A 6,928-nucleotide genomic window follows, 5' to 3' on the forward strand; every position below is an offset into this window, starting at 1 on the left:
TTTTCTCTTCTCTTATAATTTTATTCCTTTGAAGATGTGTAAATAGTTTCATGTTGTTTCTCCAGTTGTTGTTGTTTTATTATTATGATGTCATCTAAATGCTGGATCCATTCTTTGGGTTGTATGCATGGGAGTGCCATAGTTTCTAGGCATTGCATTACCCCGAGAAAGTTGATTATGCCTGAGAAATCTACTACCAAAGTAACAACCCAGTAACAGTTCATTTCCTTTATTTAATCACTTTCATTGGAAATGGTTTGTAAATTGGTTTTGGGATATTAACCTTCAGAATGACAAGTTTTATTACTCTGATTTTCATTCAATCCTCAGCAAAATGAGTTTCATGTAAATTTAAGAACTTTAAAAAGTGTTGTTATTTGAAAATCAGCTGCAAAATTGCTTGTTTTTAAATAGACTAAGAAGCCAGATTGACTGTAAAGAAGTTTATGAAATAACTATAAAATAGTTCATGTGGATTATTTAAAATCTTATTAAAATATATGAGGATTTAAATTTTAGTGTAACAAATCTTTCTCTGGGAAAATGTGGATTAGAGAAAAATATGACAAGCGGATATCTTGAAGGCTGATTACTCAAGTCAATCAGAAAGAATTAAACATGATAATTCTTTATCATCAGTTTGGTGTAGTGGTTAAGGCACCGGGTTAGAAAGCAACAGACCATGAGTTCAAGTTCTGTCTTAGCCATGAAGACCAGCTGGGTGACCTTGCGCCACTGGGCCAGTCACTCTTTCTCAGTCCAACTCACCTTCAGGATTGTTGCTTGAGGGAAAATAGGAGGAAAGTGTGCTGGATGTGTTTGTATTATTTGTAAAAATAATAAAGGCAGTGTACAAATAAATAAAATAAATTTAATTAAAGGAGAAGGCTCAAAATGCAAAATGGGAAAAATATTTTAGCTCTGCAGAATTCAAGAATATCTGGTAACAATGAATTCAGAACTTTTTTAAACTATAAAAATAGGTTCAAAGGACAAAATAGGATACAACTGCGAATCGGGCTATTTTGGAAATGGATTTTAAACTTGTCAGGATGATATTGACAGGAATGTTGTACAGAATTTACAAATGAAACTCGTTGAGGTTTCAACATGTAACAGGGAAATACAAATAATAAATCAGAAGAGTGACTTGATTTTGGACTTTACAAAGCCAAGTTTTATACAGTGTTCCTGAGAAAAGATAGAGAGAAAAGGTGGGGGCAACCAATAAGTTGGCTTATTCGACCAAAGTTAAAATGTATATTATTATTTTTCTAGAAACTTTTTATGGATTTATTTTAATCAGGCTTGAATGACAAAGCTTTAAAGATTTGTTTATAGATAAAATATGGGGGAAATATTTTTGTTGCATTTTTTGAGAAAGTGACTAGCTATATTATTAAAACTGAAGAAAAGACAAATTTAAAATGGACTTTTTTGAGATGATGAAGGTAGGAAATTAACTTGATGACATTATTTGATGGGATTAAATTTCATTTGTTGTTGTTTCTGATAACTCTTAATGGAATCTTTTCTGATTAATTTTGAATGATGAGGCTTTAAAGATTTGTTTATAGATACAAGACATGAGAAGAACAGGTTGTTTTTTGTATTTTTAAAGAAAATGATAAGTTGCTGTGTAGCCATGGTGATGTAGAGGTTAGAATGCAATATTGTAAGCTAATTCTGCTGACTGGCGATGGCCAGCAGTTGACAGTTCGAGTCTCATCAGCCCAATGTTGACTCAGCCTTCCATCCTTCTGAGGTCCGTAAAATGAAGGCCTGGGTTGTTATGGGCAATAGGCTGACTCTGTAGACCACTTAGAGAGGGCTGTAAAGCACTGTGAAGCATATAAGTCTAAGTGCTATTGCTATTCACATTATGTTAGTTCTTGTTAGTCTTTATCTTTTATTTAAAATTCTTCATAAAATTATATTTTAAAAAATATCACTTAAGACAATTTGAATGAGGTGTTGAGAAAGAGAGAGAGATGAGGGTGGGTGGGGAATTATACTGTAAAACTGAATCGTGACACTGGATAGATTGCTCATAAATGCACTGACTTCAAGCTACATTTTGAGGATGGTTAAGCTGATTAACATTCAGAAAATAGCATTCATGATAGACAAATGATCGTGTACAATTCATCCCACACATCTAGAAAGTACAGGATGTCAAAAATGGTCAGAGTAGTGGCAGGATGCTGGAATCAGAGATGCTGATTCCCAGAGATTTAATCTTAAAACATAAAACTGACTTCTCAGACATAATATTTCTTCAGTATTCATAGTGGAAGCAACAACAAACATACAGTATGTTCATACACAAGAGAAAGTCTGCTTTTTGAAGCAGTTGTTTATTCAGAACATATTATGTGCTTTGCATTATGATACAAAATCAGTCCATTGAGACAACACTGCAATTTTCTGTATTTTATTGCAACCAAAACAGGAATGAGAGTAATAAAAACAAAAGCTTTTTATTTCCTTCCACAGTTTTGTTAATTTTCATAATTCATTTATTGTTACAGCACTTAAGGGAGACAAGCAATAGTACAGAACTATGCAATTCTATGCAGAAGCCATGCCCATTGAGTTCAATGGGTAAACAGAAATAGGAACACAACCTTAGAAATACAACATTGTCAAACTGGTATATTTTGTAAACTAGCTTCATTTGTAAAAGACAATGCAAATTGCTGAATCAATGGGATTCAAACTCCACAATAGTGTATAGGACATACGACTAGAGAGGAAGGATGGACCCAGGAAAGGAAAGGAAGAGAAATACTAATATAGTATCTCCTACAACCTGCAGACACTTCCAAATAATCATGTTTTCACTGTCCAAACTACTATTTTACAGTTAAATGTGAAATCATTACATTTTAAGTTGATTTGATCTTGTCTAGTAGTAGATGTTCTCCTTTGTGATGCAGTACAAATTTGAATATACAAAAAGCAATTTTGACAAAATACATGTGCACTTATAGCTTATCCTTTATATGATGGACTATTTAAACAGGTTTGATATTGATTATTCCCACAAAATATCCTGTAAAGATATTTTGGGGCACTGCAACTGTCATAAATATGACCCAATTGCCAAGCGCCTGGATTTTGATCTTGTGACCATGGGGATGCTGCAACAGTTATCAGTGTGAAAAATGGTCACTTTTTTCAGTGTCATTGTAGCTTTCATTGGTCACTAAGTGAACTGTTGTATTTCGAGGACTAGCTGTAATGAGTTCTATAGCAAGTTAATGAATAAATTGCTTAAATCTTTGTCATTTGGAATGCTTTTTAAAATATTTGCTGTGATATTAATAGGAGTAAATTATTCGTTTACCATGGCTTTGAATATACAACACAATGGGCCACTGCCAGAACCATCCACATCACTTCCAGAAGGCTTAGCCATCCACAAGGAGCATGGATCTACAGATGGTCAAATTAATAATCCAAAGATCCCTGTCTAATTCATCAGAAATTACAAATTCAAACTCCTCTCAGTTAACCATGCTAGTTCAAGTCCTCTCCATGGCACCTCGCTCAAGGCTAAAATCCAGCTTGGAACAAATTCAAGTAATTTTGACAGGACCTCGGTCAAGAGGTCAACAGCCCCAGGCCTGCTGGAATAGCCAGGTTTTAATAGCCTTTCGGAAGGCCATGAGACTGGGTAGGGTCCGGATCTCTGGGGGTAGTTCATTCCATAGGGACGGGGCGGCTACTGAGAAGGCCTTCCCTCGGGGCAGAAGATGGTCTCGCAGATATCCAGGTCCTAGGCCATGTAGGGCTTTAAAGGTAATGACCAGCACCTTGAATCGCACTCGGAGACCGATAGGGAGCCAGTGCAGCTCGCGGTGTAATGGTGTAATGTGGGTGTACCTTGGTACACCCAATATCGCTCGCGCGGCTGCATTCTGGACTAATTGTAGTCTCCGAACACTTTTCAGGGGCAGCCCCATGTAGAGCACATTACAGTAGTCAAGTCTTGAGGTGACGAGAGCATGAGTGACCGTTTGAAGTGCCTCCCAATCCAAATAGGGCCGCAACTGGTGCACCAGGTGAACCTGGGCAAAGGCCCTCCTGGTCACAGCCGACAGGTGATGTTCTAACGTCATTTAATCTAACATTTAATCGAATCAGCAGAAAATAAGAGTCTCTGGAGGTTCACTAAATAGGAAATATGGTTGAGTGCAGGGAGGGCTAGAACTCAACACTGGCTTTTGACATGAGAGTTGCAGGGGGTGTCACCAAATACGTCCTGCCCCCTGCCTCCCAACTATCTCTCCCTATCCATCACAACAGCAATGCCCTTAACTCCATAGCCCAATTCCTATACCTGCTGTACTAATTAATACATGCATTAAGGATATACTTGCGACACTTCTTTGTCGGTGGAGTAGAAAACTGAATGAATTTTCTCTGCAAAAGTCTTGTATCACTGGCATAAACACAATATGCAATATTAATTTTAAAGAATACGTATTGCATCATGTTTGAAGCCCTTTTGTACCAATAACTAATATCTTGCAAATTATACAGCATCATTTTACTAATGACAGTGATGTCATCAAATAGCACTGGATGCTTGAACATTGATGTGGCATTTGGTCCATGGCTCTCTGCCAAAGCACTAGTGCAGATGCTACTTCAAAAGCAAGTTTGCATAAATAATATAACCTTTTATATGTACTTATGAGAAACATCTTGGAATCTTCTTACATTTCCATCTATAAATACATTTAGGTCTATGGGGTCTGTTTTTCTAAAATGTTTGAAGGACAATTAGCAAAGATGTCCTCAATTCTAGGCAGAGGGCTTTGTCCAGTCTAAAATGAAGGATGGATAATAACTTTAAATCACCACAAACCCTGACACTTCTGGTGAGTGCTAGACAATTCCACAGCTCCAAACTTTGTGCCATGTAGATTAGTAATAATGTTTGAGAAAGTCAGTATCTCACAAATCTCCCAAAGGTTTTGTACAAGTAAATTGTACAAGGAGAATTAGGCATGTAACTTCTGTTCCTGAAAGGAAAGATAAACAATTAAATGGGAACTGTAGGATTGGGAGAGGGAACTGTTTCCATGTCACCTTTAAAATATTTTGGATAAATTATTAGTCTATATTGATCATCTGTGTGGGGTTCCCAGAGGCAAGGTGGTCTGTCTTGGTTGATTAGCTAGATGGTAAAAATGTCGGATGTCAACTTGACATTGGAGCCGGGTTGATATCATCTATGCTTCCCATATAAACACAGTTGTTGTGAGATGTCCTCGGTAGACCTGGAAGGCCCTCAGTCTTCAGATGACTACACTGTTCAGCACATCCTCCAGCAAGCTCAGATGTCCAAGGAGCTGCTGGAACTCAACCAAGCCCTCACTCTGAAGGAGGCCCTGGCTCAGAAGCTCTCCCAGAGTAACTGCCTGCTGGAATCCACCCAGTGCCAGTTTCAAATCAACATCCAGAACTTGGAAGGACAGGTGGCCAAGCTGCAGAAGGAGAAGGAAGACTTGGTCCTTGCCCTTCAGATGACCAAGAAAGACGTCACCCAAGACAAGCTGAGAGAGGGTTGCCTGAAACGTCTGCAGGAGCTGGTAGGGGGAATGTCAGAGCTAAAGAAGAAGCAGAAGGATCAATACAAGCTGCTGAAAATGAAAGAATCCAGTAAGCAGACTGTCTCCAAACTCCACCAAGGGATCTGGGCCATGAAAAACCAATGGGTTCAGCTCATTTGGAAGATGAAGGAAGATGCTGAGAAATTCTGAAAGTGGAAGCAGCAGAAGGACAAGGAAGTCATCCAGCTGAAGGCCCAGGATCACAAGCAGCAGTACAAACTGGTCAAGCTGGAGCAGGACTTCCAGATACAGGCCACAGTTCTTCAACAGAAAGCCGAAGAAGCTGCAGGAGCTAACAAGAGCTTGAAGGAAGTTCTCCAGGAACAACAAGCAGCGGTGAAATGAAAGATGTTTACAACCAGGGATTCAAAGCCACCGTCTCTCAGGTGAAGAACTGGCTGGTGAATGAAATCGAAGTCCTGTGAGCATAAAAGAAGCTCAACACCACCTGAACAACCTTCTGGATGATCGGAAAACTTTGGCCAAGGGAAATTGCTCTGCTGAAAGAGAAGCAGGAGGCTGGGAAGGCCCTCCTGTCCAAATACAGGAGGCACAGATTTTCCTACAAATCCATGGAAATCAACCATTCCATCATCAAGCAGATTGAGAGTTTGGAGATAGAAATGGAACTCAGGAGTGCCCAATTTGCAGATCTGCAGCAGAAGTTGCTGGACACTGAGACCAGTGACCAGGCCAAACAGCACTGGGAAAACATAGCCACCATGTCAGAAGTCAAGTGTGCCATCAAGTACCTGGTGAACTAGCTCGGCCTCCGAGAAGCCGAGCTAGAGAGTTGGCTGATCAAGGTGAAGCAGGAGTACCAGGAGAAGGTTCTCTACCTGCTCAGCCAAGCTCAACATCACCTTAAGTACTTGCTCAGCCAAATTCAGCAAAAGGAGGAAGCTGAAAAAAGGCTGGAAACCTCAACTTCTGAATAGAAGGAGAAACTTCTGGAATGCCTCCGATTCCAGGCAAAGCCTAGCCGGATGACCAGCGCAAAGCCGAAATCCAACATGAGTGCCAAGGAGTTGCTCTCAGAATCAGATGACTCAGTAGAGGAAGAGGAGTGGATGCCAGCCAAAATTGCCTGAGGCATGAGGAAGAGCATTTTAGGGTGCACCTGCAGAGGCCGCTGCAGAAACAAGCAATGTGGTTGCCAAAAACAGAAATTGGCCTGCTCAGAGGATTGCCAGCGTGAGGCAGAAAAGGGTTGGAACTGGGACAATGGCTTCTTAGAGGAGCTACTCAGAGATTAGCTGATGGGGGATATTTGAGACCGGACATTTAGCCTGAAAGACCCCACC

The 6,928-nt window shown here is 39.8% G+C and overlaps 1 pseudogene; it reads left to right on the forward strand.

The window, feature by feature from the left end:
- The first annotated feature begins 5,276 nt into the window (after positions 1–5,276).
- LOC116514634 lies at positions 5,277–6,715 on the forward strand (annotated as a pseudogene).
- The last annotated feature ends 213 nt before the right edge of the window (positions 6,716–6,928 follow it).

This window comes from Thamnophis elegans, chromosome 11 (assembly GCF_009769535.1).
Source record: "Thamnophis elegans isolate rThaEle1 chromosome 11, rThaEle1.pri, whole genome shotgun sequence".
Lineage (NCBI taxonomy): Eukaryota > Metazoa > Chordata > Lepidosauria > Squamata > Colubridae > Thamnophis > Thamnophis elegans.